Source organism: Natator depressus, chromosome 5 (genome assembly GCF_965152275.1).
Source record: "Natator depressus isolate rNatDep1 chromosome 5, rNatDep2.hap1, whole genome shotgun sequence".
Taxonomy (NCBI): domain Eukaryota; kingdom Metazoa; phylum Chordata; order Testudines; family Cheloniidae; genus Natator; species Natator depressus.
In genome coordinates this window covers 115,545,519-115,572,634 of record NC_134238.1, presented here as the reverse complement: position 1 = coordinate 115,572,634, position 27,116 = coordinate 115,545,519, and the positions used below count along the sequence as shown (strand labels likewise).

At 44.8% G+C, this 27,116-nt stretch overlaps 1 long non-coding RNA gene across 1 annotated transcript in view; it reads left to right on the top strand.

Moving 5' to 3' along the window:
• Window positions 1-2,703, top strand: part of LOC141987064 (uncharacterized) — a 170,908-nt gene extending 168,205 nt beyond the window's left edge. Inside the window, exons 5-6 of the long non-coding RNA XR_012639434.1 lie at window positions 154-222; window positions 2,427-2,703. This is a non-coding gene — a long non-coding RNA (uncharacterized LOC141987064). The remainder of the gene's footprint in view (window positions 1-153; window positions 223-2,426) is intronic.
• Window positions 2,704-27,116: the final 24,413 nt, after the last annotated feature.

Here is a 27,116-nt window from a genome sequence, read left to right as displayed (position 1 = left end):
TGACTTGAACTAAAGCAGGCTGCCAGCCTTAACCATGAACTCTTCCCATTGTCACAAGCTCTGTCACAACCTTCTTTTTCCTCAGCTACTTTTCCTTTCACAGGATCATGGGATTGTAAATGTCACTGATTCTAATCCTCTGTGTCTCACCAGCTGTGACCGTAGAACACTTGGTTGAAGAAACGCTGCTGCTGCTTTGGCTCCAGGAGCCCAACAGTTCTTGTAAGTCCACTTCACAAAATATCCGTCACCAGGGTCTTTCTGAAATGACGAGATAGACTTTAAGAAGACATTTTACCGTTGACTTTTGTGTCACGTTGCATTTTTTAAAATAAATGCGTAAAATGTGCTCTTATTTTTTTTACAAATTGGTAAATAATAATAATAATAACGATGATTTGTGGCAGAGTGACTTCTTTAATTACCACTGCGAACGGAACAATATGAAGGCAGTATTTCTAATGGCTCTGCAAACCCGGGTTCTGTTCTCAATACTGACCTATTCTGACCTTGAGCACATCACTTTGCTTTTCAGTGCCTCAGTTTACTGGACTATGTGAATACAGAGAGAACATGTGAAATACCATCCCTGAACTCCAATCCCACAGAAACTCAGGGTTTCTGGTTTGTTTCCAAATGGAGCCTCTGTCTATTCATGATAGGGTTGTGATGCAACTGAACCACCAAGTAAACCTGCAGAAATGGGTTTGCTGCCAAACCCCAAGGAGCTGACTCCTCTTCATGGCTTGGCCATCCAGCCGTGTTGCTATCCATGTTTCCCCCTTCCTGGGGGGATTAGGTCCTCAATAATCCTAGGCCTAGGGCAAACTTTTTGACCCAAGGGCCACATCTGGGCATGGAAATTATATGGAGAGCCATGAATGCTCATGAAATTGAGGGTTAGGGAGGGGGTGAGGGCTCCAGCTGGGTGTGCAGGCTCTGGGGTGGGGCTGGGGATAAGGGGCTGGGTGTGCAGGAGGGACTGAGAGTTTTGGAGGGCGGGAGGGGGATCAGGGCTGGGGCAGGGGGTTAAAGCACAGAGGGGGTCAAGGGTGCAGGCTCTGGGTAGCATTTATCTCAAGCAGCTCCCAGAAGCAGAGGCATGTCCCCCCTACGGCTTCTATGTGGAGGCACAGCCAGACAGCTCTACGTGCTGCCCCATCTGCAGGCCCCGCCCCTGCAGCTCCCATTAGCAGCAGTTCCCAGCCAATGGGAGTTGTGGGGGCAGCACTTGGGGCAGGGGCAGTGTGCGGAGCCCCTTGGTTGCCCCTATGCATAGGAGCCGGAGGGGCGACATGCCGCTGCTTCCAGGAGCCATGCGGAGCGCAACAAGCCCCAACCCTGCTCCCCAGCGGGAGCTCGAGGGCCAGATTAAAACATCTGGAGAGCCAGATATGGCCCCTGTGCCAGTTTGCCCCCCGTATCCTAGGCAGTCTTCCCGTTTACTGCCTTGATGCCACTTGCCCGGTGGCTGGTAGGAGAAGCCGGCCCGTCCTCTTCTCTGGGTTCCAGCCCAGGGACCCTCTGCTCAGCAGTCTGAGCCTTCTTTCTCTGGCCTCACTGTTCTATCCCTGGGCTGCTTCCTTTCCTTTCTGAGCCTTCCAGTTCCCAAAGCCTCCTCTCTCTTCACAGGGAGTGACTGCAGCCTGTCATCTCCACTCACTCCCCTTTCTCCTGGGAGTGTCTGCCTTTTCCCGGCAGCCCCTTCTCCTTTCTGGTGTGAGTGAACACCCCATCGCACTCTCCAATAACCCTTCCCTTCTGAACTCGCTCACAACATGTGGATTTATGTCTGGGTATAAGCTGCCATTTAGCACCAGCACATAAAACCTCCAGCAGAAGCAGCAGCATTGTCCTATCAAAACAGCTTGGAAAGAGTTCAAAAATATAATTTACTCTCTCATTCTTTTTACAAATAAGAACTGCACGTGGGCAGTATAAAGAACCAGTAAGAATCCTCTCAAAAACACACACTGTTCCAAATGATTTATATTCCTCTAAGCCATGCACCTCGCCTGAGTGCCTTAGCTCACTCCAGATGTTTGAGTCTCTACTGTCTCGTCACAGTACCCAGTGGCAAGATATTCCACTGTCATCAGGAGCACAAGCATTATGTCAGTTGATCATTATTGTGACAGTCAAAAGGCCTTTTGTTTATTCTCAGAGGAAAATTAAAAGAAATGAAACAGAAAACAACTGTCAATAATTGACAGTTTGAGGCCATTAATCACATACAGTTAGATTTACTTCTGATTTTGTTTGTTTTGCCATTTTAGGGTCACAGGTGGATGTGAACTAGAATAATGAATCTAACCCTCCTGAACTTTAGGGAAAATTATAATTTGGGGCCAGATACAAATTTCATGTGTATAATGGGCCAGAAATTATTGCCAAATTCACACACTCTGGATATGTTTATATTTTAGGAATGTTCGTATCTGGATCTGAATTTCTCAGGCTAGTTTTTCCACTGCCCCTGCATCTCGTGAAAACAGGGGAAACAGCTATTTGCAGCCAAGTCATCGTTTTCTGCTTCTCATCTTCATCTGGAATTCAAAGCAAGAACCAAAAGGATTTAGCTTTTTTCACATACTCCTAGCACCTGAGGGTTTGCTATCATTTCTTTTATTCACAGTTTTCTTTTTCCATTTATTTATTTATTTGGCCTGACTAGCAGTATTTTTCACACAGCTCGATCTGCCACAAACAAGAAAAACAGAAACAAAAAACACTGAGTGGGATAACAAGTTGTGAAGAATCCAGTTAAAGAGAACAAAATCAGTGTCACTGTGACAAATATACACATTCTGCTTGAGTTTAGTTGGTTATGTCTTTCAGAACTGGGCAAACCATTTAATCCCCCTGTGCTTCTGTTCCCTACAGTAAAATTGAGATTATAATACCTCCAATCTTCCACTGTTTGTGTTTTTTATATTTAGATTGTAAACTTTGTTGGAGACTCTAGACAATACTGTTGCACATGTAATGTAGTCCTTTCCCCCACCCTTTGTCTGTCTAGTTTATTTAGCCTGAGAGTGCTACAGGCCAGGGACTGACTGTCTCGTGACTGAATTCACCCATGTATTCATACACCACACACTATTGTAATAATCTTTGTACAAAATGTGCCTTGTAAGGTCTCATTTGAAAGCTAATAACTTCCTGGTCAATAATATCATGGTGAAATGTGTGTAGCAATATTATATGTAAAGTTATGAACATAAACCAAAATTGTGACTGAAATGTGGTTACCAGACAAGTTGGGGGAGTGTATAACCTGTTTCTCAAAGGCAAAGGACAAGGTGATGACTTTAGCCAGGTGTCATAAAAGTTGATGGGCCATGACCTGTCAAGTGGCCATTCTTTGGCAAAGAAGGGGGACAGGAAGAGATTGATTTACATTTTAGGAAACAACAGCATGGAAGCGCTTTCACTAGGAGACGCCATGACTCCAACCTCACAATGAGATATCCCTCAGAAAAATAAATTTCAAAAGGTGGCTGGACTATGAAAGTGAGGGGCAAAACTACCCCATAGTATCTCTTTTTATCTGTCTCTCTTTCACCTCAGAAGATAAAGGAAGCAGCCACTTGACTTCGGGAGAGATCCTCACCTGAAATTTTATCAGTCCTGTTGTGGGGCTCATGTGGTAAGAATTTTATCTTGAACCAAGTCTAGTTTAAACTAGAAAGTGTTTATTTCTCTTGTAACTATTTCTAACTTCAAAGCCTTGTACTTGTACCCCCTTAAATTCTATCTCTTTGTAGTTAACTAAACTTGTTTTATTCTTTAATCAAACTTCTCCAATGTTGTGTTTAAACGGAAATGTTGTGTAACTCCATTTGAATTAGCAAACTGCTGTATATTGACCTCCTTACTGGGGCAGCAAATTTTGATATCTGAACTGTCCAGGAGAGGGCTCGACAGTGCAGAACACATGTTTTGGGGGGAAATTCAGGACTGGGAATGTGTTGTAGTCACCATGCAGGTACTAACCAGTGTTGCTGACAGGTTGCAGCTATACAGACACTCAGGGGTGTGACCTGAATGATGCTTGGTGATTTGCGAGGAGCCTAGGTTGGGAGCTACAGCCGCAACTCATTGTGAGGCACCCCAGGTTGCAGGGCAGGTGGTGACACAACCCTTTACTGGTCTGGACAGCACCCTGGAATGGGACACTCTCTCACCATGTGTATGTACAGTGCCTAACACAATGGTTCCTGGTCTAGGTTGGGGCACTACTTCTATTACTATTACGAATCATTGGTAGCAGTTAAAGCTCCCCAGGCAATTCAGGGAGCATCAACAGATTCTTATCTTCATGATCGGTCTCCGGAATGCTCCTGAATCTTCCTCTAAACATCTTAGGGGTGAGCATTGAAGCTCTTTTTATTTTGTATCAATAGGGCTGCAGCTCAGATTTTAAGCTCTGACAGTTCCCTGGAACTCTGAGAGGATGTGATCATTGGGGAGAAAAAGTGAGGGCAAAGAGCCAGGTCCCACCGGAATTCAGCTTCTTCAATTTAAAAAGAGAGTCCTTAAGAATGGATTTTGTACTCCCAGGCATGTTGCATGGAACCAGTTTAGCCGCACAGGGGATTAAAACCTTCAAGAAAAAAATATGTCACAAAAAGTGAACACCGTCTTCAGCTGAACTTCTCTTAAAGAGACTGATTATTGCTGCTGTGCAAATCTACCCCACTTCTGCCTTCTTTTTCATGTTGTTTTTTATGTTTATCTAAATTTTACCCACCTGTTAGTAGGCAAGCATGTAATGCTCAGTTATCGTTTTTAGTTCCATCCATCATGTCCAAGGGATAATCCTATTTTAATAAGGTTAGAGGGGTAAATTTTCAGTGCCACGTGTTTGGGTATTTAGTAGAACTGTGCAAACATGGCAAGCTTCAGTTTGTGTGGAGTTCACAAGTTCAACTCAATGTTACAGGGTTAGTACAAGGTAGGTTGAAAACAAACCAACTTCTACAATTTTTTTGAGTTTGAAATTAAACCTTCAAGAAAAACATCTCATCCTCCTGCTTTCTGCTCCATATCTCCCCTTCCAAGCTATCGGTTTCAAATTAGGAATAGAACTTGTAGGTCCACCTAATCTTTTGGCTTTGGGATGACCAGGTGACCTACCCCCATTCCAGTCCTGGTGTCTCAAGGTAGCTTCCTATGTTCTCAGCTTTCGAGGTGCACTGGAGGTTCTGTTAACCCCTCAGTAGCTTCCTCGAGTGGGTCACAGTACTTCAAATCCTAAATTAGTGGTGTTGGGGCAGGATGCAGTCTGACCCCTCCCCACCATAGCAAAAATGGTGGGAAAAACACCAAATGGGCTGCTCCTATTAACACCAAACCCAGTGGCTGAGTGCAGAGGCTGAGATTCCATATGGTTCTTCAAGTGCTTACTTAACAACTACACACCCATCACTTTAGGGAATGATTTTGAGCCTCAGTTCAGCATCAGATGCTACATAAAGCATAGTGCACAGCAGTTCCCTGTATTCCATAGTAGTAATTATAGGATGTCTCAGCCCCAACCATCAATCTGTAAGGTAGTTGGCAGCAGTAGCCCACCTGCTGTCCATTGATGCCTTACATAGAGAATGGCCACAAGCAAATGCCACTGAAGATCTTTTGGGGGTTAGAGAGGAGTGAGTAACCAGAGTAGACAGCACCCTGTAAAGTGCCTGGTATGCAAGAGGGAAGTTGTCATCTCATGCCTTCTAAAAACCCAGGGAGGAGTAAAGGTGGTCACTGAGCCTGGGAGCAGACACACCAACTCTCCACCCATCGCAAATACTTCAAAAGTAACAGGAGTTCTGGGTCTTGCTGCAGGAGCAGGTCACCAGCTGATGGATAAGAAGAAATGCTAGACTGGAGGAAGGGGGAAAACCCAAGTACAAACCTCAATCCATGTTCATGGACTTTGGTAAAGCATGTAAATCTCAGTCTGAACACAACAAACCTTGAACCTGAGCCAGAATCAGAATGGGCTCCAAATTCACTGTATTATGTTTCACATGGCTCTAACATTTGGATCCGTGTACCTCCAGATAATGTGAATGTGTACTGTGTTTTTCTATACAGTTCATATTTGAAACATACCTGCAGGAAAATCTCAGACTGTCCATTTAATTCAGTTTTTTCCAATCCCTTGGGTTTGCCACATGCCTGCACTCCAGCTTTAAGTGTACAGTACTTCTACAAACAATAACTCCATGGGGTGCCGGGGAAACAAACCCAGTGTTCATACACCATTAAGGATTAGTAACTCAAATCAGGAAATACAATGTCCAGAGCTAAGATGAGGTCATTGAAAATAGTGTCTCCCAGAACACTGAGGCCGGTGACTGACTGTGTTACCCTTTGAACCAGCATGTGCTTCCCATCTGTTCCCACTGGGTGCAGGGCCATCTCCACTAGCCGATGTGGAGGGATAGATGAAATCATCCAATACTGATGAGTCTAGAAATGGCTGTGCATCTAGACTCATGCCCTCTTTGTGCTCAGAAGAGCACAAACATTGTAATTGTACCCAGTCCTGTGTAAAAGGGCTGGGAAAAAGCTCTTTAAGCCTTTCTCCTCTTTGGACAGCCATGCAGCTCCAGTCACATTAAAGCCTGAAAGCACAACCGTTGAGCCCTCATTCATCATCCATTGTAATATGGGCCAGTTCCTCAACTCATGTAAATCAGAATAGCTCCCTTGAATTCAATAGAGATGTGCTGAGTCTCACTAGCTGAGAATTGGGCCATGGTCTCTCTCATTATGCATTATTTGTCAAATATAATTTATATACTGGACTTCTGTACAAACTTAACTACAGTAACACATACTGGGCCCCGTTCTTTGCTGCCTTCCACCTTGTATATAGTCCTTTTCTCTTATGCAAAGAGGATGTAAAGCGTTATCATTCAGACCTGGTAGCATTCTACTCCCATTCTGCAGAGGTGTAAATGGCTATAGAAGTTGCAAGGTGATGGAGAATCAGACCCACAATATGTACCGTGCCATACCTAATCCTGATAGGATGACAATTTTGGAGATGCAAAGTTGGTATTTTAATTGTAAAACATTAATTCTTCACCGTGTTGTTGTCTTGATGTGTTTGCGCTTTCATCATCTTCGCCTATATGAAACAATGCATAAGTAAGTGAGAAATTGTAAGCAAAGTTGAACCTAAAAGTCTTGGTGCCTCTTGAATGCTGCTACCTTTAAATGAGGTAACACAAATCTAACCCTGGGCCACCTCAAACTCTGAGCTTTCTCTACATTCAGATTATGTTAAAAGTTCAGCTCAAGGGGTCACTAGGGAATGCTCATGTAACACCAATCTATAAACCTCTTATTTTCTATTTAAGTCTTTCTTTAAAAGCATCCCAGATGTGTATTTCAAATTACACAAGAAATATCCATAAAAAAATCGAAACATTTTAAGAAAGAAAGAGAAGAACTGACTTTAAGACAAAGTACTGGAGTTTAGCAAGGCACTGTGCTCCTTGCTGAACGTACAACAGCCAGCAATGGCTGCCACAGAGGGAAATGCCACACACAACTTTCCAGGAACTCAGCTTCTGCTCATAGAAACTCGGAACACCGAGGAAATTCCAGAGGGCAGGGAAAAAAGCTAGTGTGCCAATCTTTAAGGTTATATGATGTTTAGCCTGACATCAGTCCAGGGCATAAGTATGGAAAGGTTGATAATGGGATGTAATCCGTAAAGAATTAAATGATGGTGGCATAGTTAATGCCAATCAGCATGGATTTTATTGAAAGAAAGTCTCGTGGGCTTAAAAGCTATGAATAAAATCTAGAAATATGTGCTGGAAATCTACACTCCGGGCAAGAATCCCCTAATATTTTAGTCTTGAATCTAGAAATACTCACTGCAAGAATTGCAGAAATCAAGGAAGGAATCTACTTTTTGGAGAATTTTAAGGCTTTTGTCAGGAGATATTTTCAAGTGTTTCAGAAAAAATTACACTATTTTGATAATAAAATGAAGACCTGGAAAACAGGTCATGATGCTCAAATCTTAAGAATAATAGCTACTGCAGAGGAAGCTGACGGTAAAGACATAATTGTTTTAATCCACCCATTATTAAAGTAATGGGAAGAACGAGTTCTGTATAGAATTGGAAGCGATGAGAACACATGGCTCCATTCAGCCAAAACCCAAACAAAGGAACAGAAAGTGTGCTACCATGAGGAAAATGCTGACATTTCAGGACAAGGAAAAAGTTTTAGCATATGCTAGGAAGCATGAAAAATTCACCTCAGAGCAACATCTACTTCTGTATCTTTCCAGATTCAAGTTTGGAGAGCAGTCGGAGCAGAAGGGACGTCAAAGGTGTTATAGATATACTGAGAGGAACACAAAGTGCTCCCTTATTTCCAGCAAAGTTCAGAATTTTCCATGAATGGAATTCCTCCCTTATAGAAGACCACATGGGTCAGTTAAGTACCACATAAGCCCTCAGGTGCAAATTGCATTCAGAAACAAGGCCAGTCCTCCACCTACCTGTAAATACCCTCCTATGTATGACACTCTAGAATAATGGTGGGCCAAAGGAAGAGCTGTTGGGCAGAGGATCTGCCTGAGACAGCAGAATGGAATCACTCATGTGATCCTCACTCCAGTGACTTCTGTGACAGCTTCGTCTTGCTTAAGGAAAACAAAGCAAAGGAGACAGTAACTTCTGCTGCAGATTCCCCTAAAGAGGGCTCTGCATAAACAGCAGCCTGTGGCTGCAAAAGGGTCCTCCATATTAGCTTCATGCTCACACTGAATGTCTACGGAAGGACAGGCTCATTAAACACCAAATATGCTGATACATCAGACACCCACAGGAGTCTTAAATTATTTTTTTTGTATAGAACTCACCTTTTTAGAGACACTCAGCCTGCCATGAAAAATTTGCTGCTAAATCAGCTATGAGTCATTTACAGTATGATGTTCAAAATTGGTCTTAGAATTTGTAGGTCCTATGTGCAGATTTATTGAATGTGTCTCTAGCCACCAAGTGTGAATTTCCTAATCTGCTCAAAATGACTCTGGTTAAAAAGCAACTACAGTCTGACTGTCGCAACTGTATAAAACTAAAGCCTTACAATTAAAAGTTTAGATTAGTATGACATCTATAGCAGTGACCAATACTAAGGCATCGTGGGATGGTGGACAGAGCAATGGACTAGAACTCTGGACACCTGGCTTCTATGCCTGATTCTTCCACTGGGCTACCTGGGGTACGTTACTTGCCATCTTTGTGCCTCTGTTTTCCTATCTGTAAAACAGGGGTAATGTGCCTGCCTGCTTTGCAAAATGCTTTGAGATCCATTGATGAAAAACACTATATATTATAGTATTATTTATTTACCACAATAGCCAAAATATTCTGTTGGGCTCAACACCTGTAATCAGAAATACACTTTCAAAAGAGCTGAGTTTGTTCTATTTTTCGATGAAAATCTCCAAAAACCAAAGAAAATTTTCAACAAAACCATTTCCCCCCCATTTTTGTCCAAAAAACAAATTATAGGGGATGAGAGATCATTTCCCCAGGACAGAGTAAAAGGAAGAGAGAAGGGGAATGGGGGAGACTTTGCCCATAGGTTTTACGTTTGAGCTATTCATTCCACAAAGATAAACATCAGCGAGGGGGCCCATTAGTCGTGATGACACTAGCAGTTCTCTATAGAACAGAACTGCTCATTCACAAGTGATGTCTCCTTTACTTCAGTATTCTGAATTGTCTTATTGCATACTATTTTGTGTTTTTCCCTTTATTCTGTGGCCAGGTGAATCTTCTGTAAACATGTCATGTTCACAACTCTATGCTTCAGTAATAGGGCATGCATGAAGCAATGCATTAGCATCATACACAAGAGAACGCCCTTGTCATTGACAACTGACCTGACCTGTTCCTCATGTGGAATTTAGCTGCATTCCACCTGTGATAAGAGTCCCGACCAGATGTCAAACACTGCTGCTCCTGTCACTGAAACCTGGCCAGCCAAAGTTCATTCTGATCTCCCAAGCCAACCCCAAATGATGAGCATCCTTTGCCAACCACTGCCTAGCTCCTAAAACTTCCTTGTTCTAGCACTTGAGCTTTGTCTCTTCACCATGCAGCTACTTTCCCAGCAGTGGTTTGTATGGCTGTGCTTGAAAATGGGCACCAATCAGAAAAGGATGGAGGATGGTGAGAGGGGAAGAACGAACTACAATAACTCATGAGGAGCCAGCGCGGCTGAGAAGAGCACCAGCCAAAGAGCCACCAGCAGTGCTGCAAGCAATTACAGCAAGAAAGGATTCATATGCCAGGCACATGCAACGCAAGGGACGCTGTGCACTCAGCATGTACATGAGTATTTGTATTATCAGCTCGGTCATTAAAGAACAAGGAAAAGTGCAACTGAAAGGAAACTGAAAAATAGAACACCTGTGCTAAGTCTATTAAAAGGACTATATATAGCTACATGAGCCATCTTTGCCACTGACAATAATATCAGTAAGCCAGGGGAATTTTTACTGGCCCAAGATATAAAATGTGACAATTTATGTCTCTGTCACTCAATATAAAAGGTACTGAAACAAAATAGAAAATTTTAACCTAGAACATGATTTCACCTACAGTATCAAACTTTGCTGTAGTCTCGTATCTTTTAACAGTGTGATAATCAGCTTCTTCCTAATTGAATCCCCATGTTGCTTTTATTTTTTTCTTCATATCAAGAAAGTTGCTTACATATTTTATAAAGGTACATACTATCTTGAAATAAACCAAATACAACTCTGTTTATATGTAGCCCTGCTGAATATATTAAATGAATTCAAAGTTTAAAAAGAGCTTTAGAACATGATTTCCCTGTAGCCTTTTCCTGTGCATTTAAGACCATATGTCTCACAGCAATTCATACCACTCCAAGATATTGGAGATAAACTGCATAGCTCATCTAACAAATATTTCTGCTTGATCTCTGTGTGTGAAAAGTGGGGAGGGTGGGGGGACAAGATCCTCGGCTTCAATGGAGTTGTCTGAAACTGAAGTATTAGAACTGTGATTCCAAGTTAATGTTCGCTTCCATTCCTTCTCAGAGTTTTGGTCCAATTTTGTATTGAAATATGAATAAATTGAAGTCCCATCTTGCATACCCTTAGTTATGGAAGTAAAGTTTAGTGAGTAGTAACCAAAAAAATAGTAATGTTGGTGAGCAGCAACCAAAAAATTAATGGGACACTTCTCATGAATAAGAGTTTGCAGCACTCTGACCAAGGTTTACTCTATAAACTGAACATATCGTGAACTATGTTTGTGCGCGCGTGTGTGTGTGATTATCATCTGTTATTCTCTGTGTGTATCTGGTCAAACAATTTACTGTGAGTGATTTATTCATGTTTGTGATGGGGTGTTCACTCCACACTGGAAAGGAAGGGGTTAAAAGCAGCCAAGGAAGGCTGCACAGAGAGCAGCCAATCGTTCATAGGCTGCACAGAGCAGCCAATCCAGGCCAAGCAAGCTTACCTAAAAGGAGCTGCAGAGTCAGAGACAGTCAGTTGTGGCAGGGAACCCAAGAAGTGAGGACTGTGTTCCTAGTGGACTGCAGGAAGGTAACACGTTGGGCAGAGAAGTTGCTGGCAGAGACTGGGGGAGCAATGGGAAGCTCCTGGGTGGCTGCTGGGACTTGCTGGCTGGAGGCCCTGAGAAGAGGTCAAAGAAGGTGCTGGGGTTGTGGGAAGTGGCCCTAGGAATTGAAGTAGCACTGACAGAGAAGTTAAGGAGAGGCAGCACGAGTCCGCTATCTACAGGGTCCATGGGGTGGGACCTGGCATAGTGGGTGAGGTTGGGTCCCCCCACCACTTGCCACTGGGGAAGTGGCTGGACTGTTAGGACTGATATATTCCTCTCCCTCCCCCCACCCCTGTGCCCGCCCACCCAGAAGTGGAAAACATGTATCTGGGCATGGTCGGAGGGCCAAATCATGAAGATGACACTGCGATTTCTGGGCTGAGATAGGTCTATAGATGGAGAAGGTGACAGGAGAGGCAGCACCAGGAGAGGGAGCATCAGCTGAGAGAGCTAATCCCCAAGATTGTCAGCAGGAGGCACTTCTCTGGTGAGTGTACTCCATCACAATGTGGTTTGCATCTTTTTTTCTATTTGTCAGTTGTCCCTGGACTGATGATGATGTTTTGCACTGTCGAAGGAATCATTAGGCAATGGAATTGCTGAGAGAAAGGACGGGGGAATGGTTTTAGGAGACAGAGGTAATAGATAAGCAGCCCTAGAAAATTTTAGTATGTGCAAATCGTTTCCTGTCCTCTCTTGCACAAGAAAGTGCTTTTATGTTTAACTAAGTACATAGACCTTATTTTTAAAAATGGCTGGATTACATCCTGACTGAGAAACAGAGAAAGGTTATCGACCAAATTTGTTGGCAGACTAAAGAAGTTTACTTTCCATTTTTTTCTTAGCATGTCCCCACCAAACTAGCCATATTTGCATTAATAAAACTTTCTACCCACAATATTTGTGCATAAGCTAATTGCAGAAATGTTAGTGGAAAAGCTAATACAAAAGCATACTGTGGCAGTATACGCTAACCCTCTAGGTCGGTTAGTGTCCGCTGACTCCTTACATACCTTTGAGGGTCTGTGGGTGCTGTGGGGGGTTCTCTGCTCGGTGGCCCTTTCCTCTTCCCTGATTTTTAACATTTGACCTTCATTCCCATCCCTTTTTTTTCATTTGTTGTCCCCAGAATTTATTTGTGGCTTGAGTTCAATAGTCCCTTTAGCTTTGGGCAGGCTTAGGCAACCACAATAGGTAACCCTCTGGTCTTGGAAAGATTATAAGGGCACTAAGGCAGAAAGTCCCAAAACTCTGGACAGCAGAGACAAGGGTTAACCACCAGGGCCAGGGAGCAGCTGGAGCCCACTTGCTTTCCTGTTCAAGATAAAAGGAAATACAAGCCAATAGCAGGCTGCTATTCTAAGTAGTTGGCAAATCAATGACTGGACCAAGATAAGAGTTTATAAACTTGATTAAAGGAAACCAATGGTAGGCATATAATCTTTCTTTTTAGGTTGGGCTCTGTGGTAATTTACACAGAAGAAAGAACAAAGTTCTGCACTTGTTCATTAGCAGCCTTACTTCAGTTTGGGTATGGGATGTTTGCAAAGCCTGGGCCTTGTAAGTAGGCTGGCTGAGAACTTCTCTCTACTTTGAGACTTGGCCAGGAAGCAGCTTTGAAAAAGGCTAAAAAGCTTGGAGAATGAACACTAATGGCTGTCTAGCCTTTAGGTCCTTGGACTACATCTTGAGAGCAGGTTGAGTGGGAGTACCTCTCCCTTCAGACCCTTCCTCATGTGCAGATTGAATCGTGAGATGGATGAAGTAACTACATTTAAATAAAAGTTTTCACTCATTACTCAGCTCAAATATATACATAATGATTTCTTTTCCTTTTTGTGGGCTCCCCGACTTCAACCCCTCAACTCCCCACCCCTGCAGCCACAATGTCATGTTGAGTAATTATGTAAATATGATCCTGAGGGTTGGTGGGGGTGGGAGAACACTTATTTCAGAAAGTGCCAGAAGCTCGGTGAGGTTTTGTTTCATCCTCCTCCTTAAAGTTCTAACATGTCATGGGCGGTTGGTAAAACTTTGCACTTCGCCTTTTCATAATGCAAAATAGCACAAGGCTCCCTGTGCTTGTTGTCATTTGTGTGCATTCATCTTGGAAATACTATTAGAATTTCAGTTTCATAGTATTAATATGTGTGTCTATTCATATTCTGCTCTTTTTTAGGATTATATTTCTAGTTGGACCAAACATATGTTAGGTCTGTCTGTTAAAACAAATAATATTTTCTTTTAAATGACCCATCCAGGCCCATCTTATCCAGGCACATATCATTCAGAAGAATAAGTGGCATCAACATGAGTAAACGATAAATATTCTACCCAATAGTTTAGAAGGAGTCACTGAATTTAGCACCAATAATCTGTTCAGTTCATCCCTGCACACATTACTCAGGCAAAATTCCCAGTATTTTCAATAGCTAAAAATTAGTTTTATGAATGGCAGTTATTTCTCTCGTAGGACTTACACGGTTGTAAATTCCATGACTAGTAGTTATGATAGTGGAACTTGTAAATTCTATGAACCATATTTCTCTTGAGGAACTTAAACTCCCCTGTTTAGGCTAGTGGTCTGTGTGTTGTAATATAACATCTCTTTCCCTCCTTTCAGCACTTTTTAAATCTTCTGTCTGACTAGCTTGAGGGGAAGGGTTTTATATTTACATGTATCTCTTAAAGGAGAACAAAACAATAAAAAAACCTTTCCTTTTCAAATTGCCACTATCAGGAGTGTTCCATTTTTTTTTCTTTTGTTTACTGTCAAGCTATGGCTTAGTCTAGAAAACCACATGTGTACTACTAAAATTGCATTAAAGCACTGTTCTATTAAAGCACTGCTTCAATAACAGTTACAAACAGAATTGCTCTTACATGCCACAATTCACCTCCTTGTCCTTTTGCTTTGTGTGATGAAAATGAACCCATAAATTAAATCATGATGCTGGATCATGAAAGTGGAACTTCCATGGAAGGAACTGTGCAAAGTGTACACTTCAGTTTGACCAGCATGAGACTAAATTGAGAGTGGCAGTAGCCATTTGTAGACTTCCATGTTATCTGCTAGATCCCTGGAAGGGTTCATCTTGTTGCCCTCATACTCAGAAAAACACTCTGATGGTAGGATACAATGTCTCTAAATCTAAGCATAAAATCATATCTCTTAACTGTCTGTAGTAGAATCGAATGTTTAACCCCCCCAAAGCACAGGTGTTTAACCCCCCCCCCCCCAAACTACAGCCCGCAGGACCATCATGCCTGGCCCCTGAGCTCCTGCCCAGGGAGGCTAGACCCCAACCCCTCCCCGACTGTCCCCCCTCCCCCATAGCCACGCCCCTGTGCGGGCTGCATGCTCCGGCAGGGCAGCGCAGCAGCGTGTCTGGCTCCAGCTGGGCAGCGCGGCTGCCAGACATGCCACTCTGAGCAGCATGGTAAGGGGGCTGGGGCCGGCAGGTCCCGGGGGGCAGTCAGGGGACAGGGAGCAGGGGGTGGTTGCATAGGTGAGGGAGTCCCGGGGGGCCTGTCGGGGGCGGTTGGATGGGGTGGAGGTTCTGGGGGTGGTGGTCAGGGGATGGGGAACGGGGGTTGGAAAGGCGTGGGAGTCCCGGGGGGCCTGTCAGGGGGTAGGGGTGTAGAGAGGGGTCGGGGCAGTCAGGGGACAGGGAGCAAGGGGGGTTGGATGGGGGGGATTCTGAGGGGGGCAGTCAGGGGGCAGGAAGTGGGAGGGGGCAGATGGGGGCAGGGGCCAGGCTGTTTGGGGAGGCACAGCCTTCCCTACCCAGCCCTCCATACCGTTTTGCAACCCCAGTGTGGCCCTCGGGCCAAAAGGTTTGTCCACCCCTGCCCCAAAGCCTAAATGGAAAAAAAAAATATCTCTGACAGAGTGGGGAAACTAACCCAATTTTAAACCCCTAAACTAAATTATTTTATGTGAATAGAAAGTCAATTTGCTTGACTAAGAAAAGTTCATTAGCTCAACTTTTCAGGGAAATTCACTTGAGTTTCAACACTTTCCATTTACAGGAACACCAGATAAAACAAATACCTCTCTTTAATCTTCCAACCCACACTTTCCTCAGTTTCTTGCCATAAAACTCGAGAGAACGCTGTAGACTAAAATGCCTAATTGGCTACATATTATGGTGCCAACTGAGATTAGATGAATAATCTGTCCAGAGTGATGGAGCCACAGTGCATTATTTCATGGCAACATTGCAAATCCTATAATCAGTCTGCTGTCTTCAACTAAAGGGCAGCACTGAGGCTCTTCTGTGAGACCCCTCCCCATTTCAGTGTTTGAAATGTTGCCTTTGTAATTAAAGGAATAGGGCCTGACTTTTCAGAAACGCTGAATACCCACAACTCCTTCAGAAGTCAAAGGGAGCTGCAGGTGGTCAGCACCTCTGAAAAGCCGGCCCTATCTAGAGCCTCTATAGTTTAATACAATTACCTTGATTCCACTAGAACTGTGGGATGAGTGAATTCCCTCAAGGAACAACCAGCATTCAGGGCCACTTTCTGACACCCTTATGCACACTGAAGTAGTAATGTTGATGTGATTGCAGAGCCATAGGCCATTATCTTTGAAAATTCATGGCGATCGGGAGAGGTCCTGGGCGACTGGAAAAAGGCAAATATAGTGCCCATCTTTTAAAGAGAAAAGAAGGAGAATCCAGGGAACTACAGATTGGTCAGCCTCACCTCAGTCCCTGGAAAAATCATGAAGCAGGTCCTCAAGGAATACAATTTGAAGCACTTGGAGGAGAGGAGAGTGATCAGGAACAGTCAACATGGATTCACCAAGGGCAAGTCATGCCTGACCAACCTGATTGCCTTCTTTGATGAGATAACTGGCTCTGTCGATATAGGTAAAGCAGTAGACGTGATATACTGGTTTTGTTCAACATCTTCATTAATGATCTGGATGATGGGATGGTTTGCACCCTCAGCAACTTTGCGGCTGACACTAAGGTGTGAGGAGAAGTACTTTGGAAGGTAGGGATAGGGTCCAGAGTGACCTAGACAAATTGGACGATTGGGCCAAAAGAAATCTGAGGTTCAACAAAGGTAAGTGCAGAGTCATGAACTTAGGATGGAAGAATTCCAGGCACTACCACAGGCTGGGGACTGACTGGCTAAGTGGCAGTTCTACAGAAAAGGACCTGGAAATTACTGTGGACAAGAAGCTGGATATGAGCCAACAGTGTGCCCTTGTTGCCAAGAAGGCTAATGGCATATTGGGCTGCATTAGTAGGAGCATTGCCCGCAGATCGAGGGAAGTTGTTATTCCCCTCTATTTGGCACTGGTGACACCACATCCGGAGTATTGCATCCAGTTTTGGGCCCCACACTACAAAAAGGATGTGGACATATTGGAGAGAGTCCAGTGGAGGGCAACGAAAATGATTCGGGGGCTGGGGTACCTGACTTATGAGGAGGGGCTGAAGGAACTGGGCTTATTTAGTCTGGAGAAGAGAAAAGAGAAGGGGGATTTGATAGCAGCCTTCAACTACCTGAAGGGAGGTTCCAAAGAGGATGGAGCTCAGCTGTTCTCAGTGGTGGCAGATGACAGAACAAGGAGCAATGGTCTCAAGTTGCAGTGCGGGAGATCTAGGCTGGATATTAGGAAAAAACTATTTCACTAGGAGGGTGGTGAAGCACTGGACTGGATTACCTTGGGAGGTGGTGGAATCTCCATCCTTAGAGGTTTTTAAGGCCCAGCTTGACAAAGCCCTGGCTGGGATGATTTAGCTGAGGTTGGTCCTGCTTTGAGCAGGGGGTTGGAGTAGATGACATTCTGAGGTCTCCTCCAACCCTAATCTTCTATGATTTTATGACTCCAGTCAGACTACTTTTTACCATGTGTAAGGAGATGACAATCCAGCCTTTATTTATAATCTTAATCAGAAATGTGTCCTTTTTCTTTTTCTCGCACTCCCCCCAACACTGTGTTTCTGCAACCATCTGGCCTAGCTATGCTGACTCTAAGTTTTTTGGAGCCCAGACTACCTTTCATTTCTTTTTTTTATAGCACCTAGTGCAATGATCCCTTGATCATAACTTAGGCTTCTAGGCTCTTCTGTAATACAAACAATATGTGACAAAAGATCTGATGAGCTAACAAGATCTCAGCATCAAGAAATCTGAAACCAAACCAGAGCCTTAATTAGGACTTGAACCTGAATCCTGAACTCTAGTGTCAGCCTAATTCAGATCCAGACCTGAGCACTGCTTTCTTATAGGGTTGCCAACTTTCTAATCACAGAAAACCAAATACCCCTGCTCTGCCCCTTCACTGAGGCCCCACCCCTTCTCCAAGGCCCCGCCCCTGCTCGCACCATCTATCATCCCTCTGTTGCTTGCTCTCCCCCACTCACTTTCATCTGGCTGGGACAGGGGGTTATGGTGCAGGAGGGGGGTGAGGGCTCTGGCTGGGGGTGTCGGCTCTGGGGCAGGGCCAGGGATGAGGGGTATGGGATGCAGGAGAGGACTCCAGGCTGGGGCAGGGGGGTGAGGACCGGGGGGGCTGAGGGCACCAGTTGGGGTATGGGCTCTGGGGTGCAGCTGGGGATGAAGGGCTTGGCATGCAGGAGCAGGCTCAGGGCTGGGGCAGGGGTGTGGGGTGAGGGCTCCGGCTGGTGATGCCAGCTCTGAGGTGGGGTCGGGGATGAGGGGTTTGGGGTGCAGGAGGGGGCTTCAGGCTGGGGCAGGGGGGTCAAGGTGTGGGGAGGGTGATGGCTCTGGTTGGGGGTTTGGGCTTTGGGGTGGGGCTGGGGATGATGGGTTTTAGGTGCAGGAGCAGGCTCTTGGCTCAGGCAGGGGATTGGGGTTGGGGGGGGGGGGATGCAGGGTGTGGGCTACGGAAGAGAGTTTGGGTGTGGGAGGGGAATCCGGGCTGGGTCAGGAGGTCGGGGTGTGGGAGGGGGTGCGGTGTCCCAGCAGCGCTTACTGTGGCTCCTAGGAAGTGGCTACCAGGTCCCTGCGGCCCCTAGGCGGAGGCATGGCCAGGCAGCTCTGCACAATGCCCTTGTGCCTGCAAGTGCCGCCCCCATAGCTCCCATCTGTCACAGTTCCTGGTCAATGGGAGCTGCAGAGCCGGCACTCGGGTGGGGACATCATGCCAAGCCTTCTTGGCCGTCCATGCACCTAGAGGCCACAGGGACCTTTTGGCTGCTTCCAGGAGCTGCGTGGAGCTAGGGCAGGCAGCAAGCCTCTCTTAGACCCGTCCCCCCACTACACCGCTGACCACTTTTAACTGCCCGGTCGGCAGTACCAGCCGGAGCCATCAGGGTCCCTTTTCGACTGAGCATTCCAGTCAAAAACTGAATGCCTGGCAACCCTATTTGCTTGGCCCATCTCTGCTCCATACTGCATAGGGCTAGTGCCAACTTGGCGGGGGCTGCCATTTATTATGGCTTTACAATGGACCCCAATTTGTTTGTGGCCAGTAGCTGCTACCATAATAGAAAGATTAAATAGGAGTATTAAGGTAAACATTGACCTGATTATTTATCATTTGTATGGAGTGTTCAATGTGCACATGGTATTTTAAGTGGACTAAAAAGACATCACAAGGTAATTTAGACACAAAATGTGACAAGGACCCCGTAACATTAGCAAAGGAAAGGAGGATGGGAAGGAGAATGACAAAAAAAAAAATGAGGTTGCTAACTGTACCAGTGTGAAGTGTTGGAAGATGGGCACAATTGAGGGATTGTGGAAAAAGCTGAGTTCTGAGGAGAGATTGGAAGGCAGAGAGGCAATCTGGAGAACGCAGTGTCAGGAAGGTCATTCCAATGAGGGGGCAGGCATGAAAGAAAGCAGGAAGGTGCTTGTCGGGAGGGAAACAGAAGGGGCATTCAATGCAGCAGAACTGGAGCATGGAGCACAGGTCCCGAATTAGAGCCTGCTAAGAGAGGAGGTGTAGGCTGGGTATTGTGTGAATCCTTGATGGCAAGAATGATTGAATTTGATGTGTGGAGACAGTGAAGGGACCTGAAGATTTTGTCAGAGCTGCAGGAGAGGTAGATGAGATTGTTGGCAGAGACAGAATTTGGAGATAATATAGAATAAGCAATGGAAGTTAGTTACAAGCTGAATGTAAAAGGTGAGAGAGAAAGGAGCAAAGAATGACTTCATCTTGTAAACACTCATGCAAAGTTATGCATATATGCATGTCTGAGTAGTCCTACTGAAGTTAATGGATCTACTCACATGTGTAAAGTTACAGACAAGTATAACTTGGAGGATCATGCACTTTTTGCAAGGTAGGGAAAGAGAAAGGAAGATGGAATAACTAACTGAATAATGGTATACTCCATTAAAAGAAGATTGGTAAAAGATGTGGGTAAAGTTTTGTATTAAATGCCTATGGATTTTTTTTCTTCCGAAGTCTGTTCTTTTTTGTTGTTGTTGTTGTATTGGGGGGGGGGAGGGGTTATGCTGTAGTTCTTGGAAAAGCAGATTTAGTCTCATTTTTAAACATTTCTTGGAACTGTGTAAACTGAAATGAACACTGAGCTTTACAAACATTAGAAGAATAAGTATTTCTTCTTGCAGTGCTATTTAACTCTTTTAAAATAATGGAGCTTTGACAGCTAAGGATTACCGAAATCAAATGTTCTTTAAGTTGAGTGCTTTTAAGTGTTTGTCTTATTTTTGGCCATGTGTTATTTAGGTGAAGAAGATTCTGGACCCCTGAAATCATAGAATATCAGGGTTGGAAGGGACCTCAGGAGGTAATCTAGTCCAACCCCCTGCTCAAAGCAGGACCAATCCCCTGAATGTTTTACCCCTGAAATGATTGCAATTAACAAACAACGCAAATATTTATTCCACTGCTTCCATTCATTTCCTGTGACCTATAAAGAATACTTTTCATACTTTGACCTTTTGTACTGGAAAAGTCTTTGGCAACTGGGGTCAGGCCATTCCATGGCATATGTGAGCTGCCACCTGTCCTTCAGGTGAATTGTAAATTTCTTGTTTACAATTCCCCTGCTGGTGAATCTCTGATTAAACAGGTGATGGCCTGTTAGCACCTAGCTTTTGAGAAAATGCTCTGAGTGTTATTCAGAACTACAGTATATGTCAGTAACAATCATAAGTAAAATCTTATAGGTCTCTGTATAATGTTGTAACACACATTTTGACTGGACAATTTATGTTCGGTAAATTATGAATTTTCAAATGGTACCTTACAAGTCACACTTTGCACAAAATATATCATAACTATATGAAAGTGCTGTCAATGGGGTATGGTGTGTCACATCAACCCACAAAGCTTCTCATTGAGGGAGACATCCAGCCTCACCAACTGGCTGGGAAACATTACGTAACTTCATGTGCCTCCTTCTGGTTTATCTGAGCAACTCGGTGAATGTCTGGCTGCCACCTTGGACCCGGCCTACTTGCTGGCTCCTGAGCCCTGTCTCCTAGCCTGCTTCTGATTCCTGCCCTCCTCGTTCCAGATCCTCCTACGCTCCTGGTTCCTGCTTTCCTGCCTCGCTCCAGATCCTTGGTCCTCTGCCCGTCCCCTGACTCTGACTCTGACTTTGACCAGTGGGTCTAATTTCTGGCACCAATTCCTGACTTCAACCACTAGGCATGACTCCACCCAGCCTGCTCCTCACATTAGTTCTCCTAATAGTCCACATACATATTGAACAGGAAAAGGTGACAGAATGGCACCATGAAGCACCCCACTATTGAGAGTCCTTCAGGAAGAGGAGCATCTGCCCACAACTACTTGTTGAGATATTTGAGACAAAAGAATGGGACTACGAAGGGCAGCCCTTTCTACTCACCAGGGTTCAATGCCACCTCATGACCAGTGGTACTGAAGGCCATTGACAGATGTAACAATACTAGTATGGACAAGCATGATTTTCATCCACTGCCTGTAGGTCACTGAGCAAAACAACTGATGCAGTCTCTCTGCTGAAGTCAGTTCTGTCCTGAAAATGACAAAGGTAAACGAGATCTGAACAGCTGGATAGTGTGATAGATGTCTCATTGCTAACTCCTCCACTCCGCCGCAAGGATAAAGGAGTTTGAGGCACAAGTTGTGTTCTCGTCCATCCTCCCTGTTGAAGGAAAAGGCCCAGGTAGGGACCGTCGAATTGTGGAGGTAAATGCGTGATTACGCAGGTGGTGTTGGAGAGAGGGCTTTGGATTCCTTGACCATGGGATATTGTTCTGGGAAGAAGATTACCAGGAAAAGATGGGATCCACCTAACGAAGAGACCGAAGAGTATCTTCACACGCAGGCTTCCTTATTTAGTGAGGAGGGCTTAAACTAGATTTGCTGGGGGATGGTGACCGAAGCCCCAGGTAAGTGGGATACCAGGAGGAAACACAAGGAGGAGGGTGCAAGGCTGGGGGGGGGGCTCCTGATTCATGCTGAGAAAGAAGGGGAATCAGCTAGTTATCTTAGGTGCATGTACACGAATGCAAGAAGCCTGGGAAACAAGCAGGAAGAATTGGAAGTCCTGGCACAGTCAAAGAACTATGATGTGATTGGAATAACAGAGACTTGGTGGGGTAGCTCTCATGACTGAGGCACTGTCATGGATGGGTATAAACTGTTCAGGAAGGACAGGCTGGGGAGGAAAGGTGGAGGAGTTGCACTGAATGGAAAAGAGCAGTATGATTGCTCAGAGCTCCAGTATGAAACTGGAGAAAAGCCTGTTGAGAATCTTTGGGTTAAGTTTAGAAGCGAGAGCAACAACGGTGACGTCATGGTGGGCATGTGCTATAGACCACCAGAGCAGGAGGTTGAGGTAGATCACGCTTTCTTCAGATACTTAACTGAAGTTTCCAGACCACAGGCCCTGGTTCTAATGGTGGACTTTGATCTTCCTGACATCTGCTGGAAAAGAAATACAGCTGTGCACAGACAATCCAGGAAGTTTTTGGAGAGTGTTGGGGACAACTTTGTGGTGCAACTACTGGAGGAACCAACCAGGGGCCATTCTCCTCTTGAACTGCTCCTCACAAACAGGGACATAGAAGTGGGTGACAACCTGTGCAGCAGTGACCATGACATGGTTGATTTCAGGATCCACACAAAAGGAAAGTAGCAAAATATGGACCCTGGACTTCAAAAAAGCAGACTTTGACTCCATTAGGGAACTGATCGGCAGAATCCCCTGAGAGGCTAATATAAGGGGGAAAGGAATGCAAGAAAGTTGGATGTATTTTAAAGAAGCCTTATTGAGGGTGCAGGAACAAACCATCCTGATGTGCAGAAAGAATAGCAAATATGGCAGGTGACCAGCTTGGCTTAACAGTGAAATCTTCAGTGAGCTTAAACACAAAAAGGAAGCTTACAAGAAGTGGAAACTTGGACAGATTAGGGAGGCGTATAAAAATATTGCTCGAGCATGCAGGGGTGTAATCAGGAAGGCCAAAACACATCTGGAGTTGCAGCTAGCAAGGTATGTGAAGGGTAACAAGAAGGATTTCTACAGATACGTTAGCAGCAAGAAAAAGGTCAAGGAAAGTGTGGGACCTTTACTGAATGGGGGAGGCAACCTAGCAATAGATGTGGAAAAAGCTGAAGTACTCAATGCTTTTTTCCTTCGGTCTTCACAGACCAGGTCAGGTCCCACACTGCTATCCTGGGCAACACAGTATGGGAAGGTGAGCAGCCCTCAGTGGTGAAAGAACAGATTAAGAAAAGCTGGAAATGCACAAGTCGGAGGAGGGAATTGGCTGATGTGATTGCAGAGCCATTGGCCATTATCTTTGAAAACTCGTGACTATCAGGAGAGGTCCCGGATGACTGAAAAAAGGCAAATACAGTGTCCATCTTTAAAAAGGGGAAGAAGGAGAACCAGGGGAACTACAGCCTCACCTCAGTCCCTGGAAAAATCATGGAGCAGCTCCTCAAGGAAAACATTTTGAAGCACTTGGAGGAGATGAAGGTAATCAGGCACAGTCAAAATGGATTCACCAAGGGCAAGTCATGCCTGACCAACCCGAGTGCCTTCTGTGATGAAATAACTGGCTCTGTGGATATGGGGAAAGCAGTGGATGTGATGTATCTTGACTGTAGCAAAGCTTTTGATGTGGTCTCCCACAGTATTCTTGCCAGGAAGTTAAAAAAAATATGGATTGGATGAATGGACTATAAGGTGGATAGAAAGCTGGCTAGATTGTTGCGCTCAACGGGTAGTGATCAACGGCTTGATGTCTAGTTGGCAGCTGGTATCAAGCAGAGTACCCCACGGGTCAGTCCTGGGGCCGGTTTTGTTCAACATCTTTATTAATTATCTGGATGATGGGATGGATTGCACCCTGAGCAAGTTCGCAGATGACACTAAGCTGGGGGGAGAGGTAGATATGCTGGAGGATAGGGAAAGGGTCCAGAGTGACCTAGACAAATTGGAGGATTGGGCCAAAAGAAATCTGATGAGGTTCAACAAGGACAAGTGTAAAGTCCTGCACTTAGGACGGAAGAATCCCATGCACCGCTACAGGCTGGGGACAACTGGCTAAGCAGCAGTTCTGCAGGAAAGGACCTGGCGATTACAGTGGATGAGAAGCTGGCTATGAGTAAGCAGTGTGCCATTGTTGCCAAGAAGGCTAATGGCATATTGGGCTGCATTAGTAGGATCATTGCCAGCAGATTGAGGGAAGTGAGTATTCCCCTCTATTTGGCACTGGTGAGGCCACATCTAGAGTACTGCATCCAGTTTTGGGCCCCCCACTACAGAAAGGATGTGGAAATATTGGAGAGAGTCCAGCGGAGGGCAACAAAAATTATTTGGGGGCTGGGGCACATGACTTATGAGGAGAGGCTTGTTTAGTCTGCAGAAGAGAAGAGTGAGGGTGGGATTTGATAGCAGCCTTCAACTACCTGAAAGGGGTTTCCAAAGAGGATGGAGCTCGGCTGTTCTCAGTGGTGGCAGATGACAGAACAAGGAGCAATGGTCTCAAGTTGCAGTGCGGGAGGTCTAGGTTGGATATTAGGAAACACTATTTCACTAGCAGGGTGGTGAAACACTGGAATGGGTTACCTAAGGAGGTGGTAGAATCTCCATCCTTAGAGGTTTTTAAGGCCCAGCTTGACAAAGCCCTGGCTGGGATGATTTAGTTGGTGTTGGTCCTGCTTTGAGTAGGGGGTTGGACTAGATGACCTCCTGAGGTGTCTTCCAACCCTAATTTTCTATGATTCTCATCTAATGTAGCTTTATCTAGACTTGGCTCCGCCAGAAGGAGGCTTCCCTTTACCAAAATTAAATCCCATTGTGGCATTTGTACCATGAGAAACCTGATTTGAATCCTGGCTGCAATGAGACGAACGTGCACATTCACGCACACAGAATAGAAGTCAGTGGAGTTTCCGCTGCTTAAAAGAGCAGTGAATTTGGTGCAATGCGTGCAGGCATTAGGTTGAGGCTATGCCCACAGCATTGTGAGCTGCCTTGAACCAACTTAATTGAAAAGTTGAGCTACACGTGCTATTAATGGTTGTAATGGTTTCCTATCCTGATGCAATGGTTTCCACTCTGAACTCACTTTACACACATGCATTTCAGGATTTCCCTGAAATACTTCCGATAAATAGGATTGTCCCATAATTTTATTTGAGCCTCTTGTGCCTGGCAACCACTAACAGACATCAATAATTCAATGAGCAGAGCTTTACACAGGTGCTGTTAAAAAGGCATACTGACTACATCTCAGCTTCAGAGTAATTTTTCTGCATTTTCCAACACAATGAAATACCCTAGGTTTCCAACAACTATATGAATTTTAGATATGACAAATCTTTAGAAAGGAACTCCTGAATTTTCCTTTCTGATAGCTTTGCCCTGGAGTTCCAATTTAACAGAGCTAGGTATGCTTTAAATGAATCCTTCCCTAAAACTTAGTTTGATTTCTCCATTAATCTGTAAAATAATAACCAGTGCGGCTAATTAGTGCTTTCTAGCAGGATTATGAATAGTTGATGTACAGCGATTCATGTGCAAAACAACATACATCACCACTGCCCCAGTCAATAGCCTTAGCATTTCTAAAGCAGCGTAACAAAGGACTTCCATTTGTATAGAGCAGCAAAAGGGAAAAGCTGCAAAGGATCAGTCCTCCCAGTCAAAGAAAAATTCAGAATTAATCCTTTTTCAGTCATTTCCAAATGACTTTTACTGGGGAAACTGATTGTGTTGACTAAAAGCTATACTTAGTTCTCTGTTGGAACACAGCACCTTTTAAAAAAAATTAACCAAGCAGGAGTATTCTCCATTCCGGGCATGTCCATATTGGAGCTGAATTGTGATCTCTGTGATAATGTATATACTGCAGCCAGTTGTTGCAAGACAAGGCGAGCTGTACATTCTTGAGAGGACTTCATTCTGCCCTCTGTGGTGCATGTTTCAACCTGGCTGAGTCTTCCTCTGGACAGACACCAGTCTGTTGTAAGTAGATCCAATCAGTGCATCTCATATGCTTCTAAGGCATCTGGATCCGTCCAGAGTCTAGTCATTGTTTCTAATTCTGGGTCTACAGAGAACACTCCCGGTAACAGACCTCATGTCTGACACTTTACTTGGCAGGTGTCTAGTCCTCCTACACCCCAAAACCAATGCCTCAAACCTCCGAAGTCCCCTCACATACTTGCACATGCTTCCCAGAGTTCCACTGAGGAATGGGCACTGGGCTTCTAGTTTCATAACCATGCTGGAGACAATGTGGCAGGAAAGCAAAGAACACAGGCTTAGCAAAGGAATTCCTGTGCTGTAGCTAATGTAAATGTAAAAAGACAGAAAATCAAATCCATGCTATATTAGATCTAGCATGCAGTGGATCTAGATGTTAACGTTAGATTTAAATAGAGAGGCCCAGATCTTCAGCTGGTGTAAACTGGATGATTCACACTCAATTTTATTCAGTCATTTCAAGCCCTGGTCCCTTATGGACTGCAGGAGTAATGCAAAGAAAGCAGAAAGTCAGCTTCACCATTTGAAGAGTCCCGACTTCTATGCCACCCCTTTCCCAACCCTTGCCAGAAGCTTACAAGAAGTGGAAGATTGGACAAATGACCAGGGAGGAGTATAAAAATATTGCTTAGGCATGCAGGAGTGAAATCAGGAAGGCCAAATAACACTTGGAGTTGCAGCTAGCAAGAGACGTTAAAAGTAACAAGAAGGGTTTCTTCAGGTATGTTAACAAGAAGGTGGTCAAGGAAAGTGTGGGCCGCTTACTGAATGAGGGAGGCAACCTAGTGACAGAGGATGTGGAAAAAGCTAATGTACTCAATGCTTTTTTTGCCTCTGTCATCATGAACAAGGTCAGCTCCCAGACTACTGCACTGGGCAGAACAGCATGGGGAGGAGGTGACCAGCCCCCTGTGGAGAAAGAAGTGGTTCGGGACTATTTAGAAAAGCTGGACGAGCACAAGTCCATGGGGCCGGATGCGCTGCATCCGAGAGTGCTAAAGGAGTTGGTGGATGTGATTGCAGAGCCATT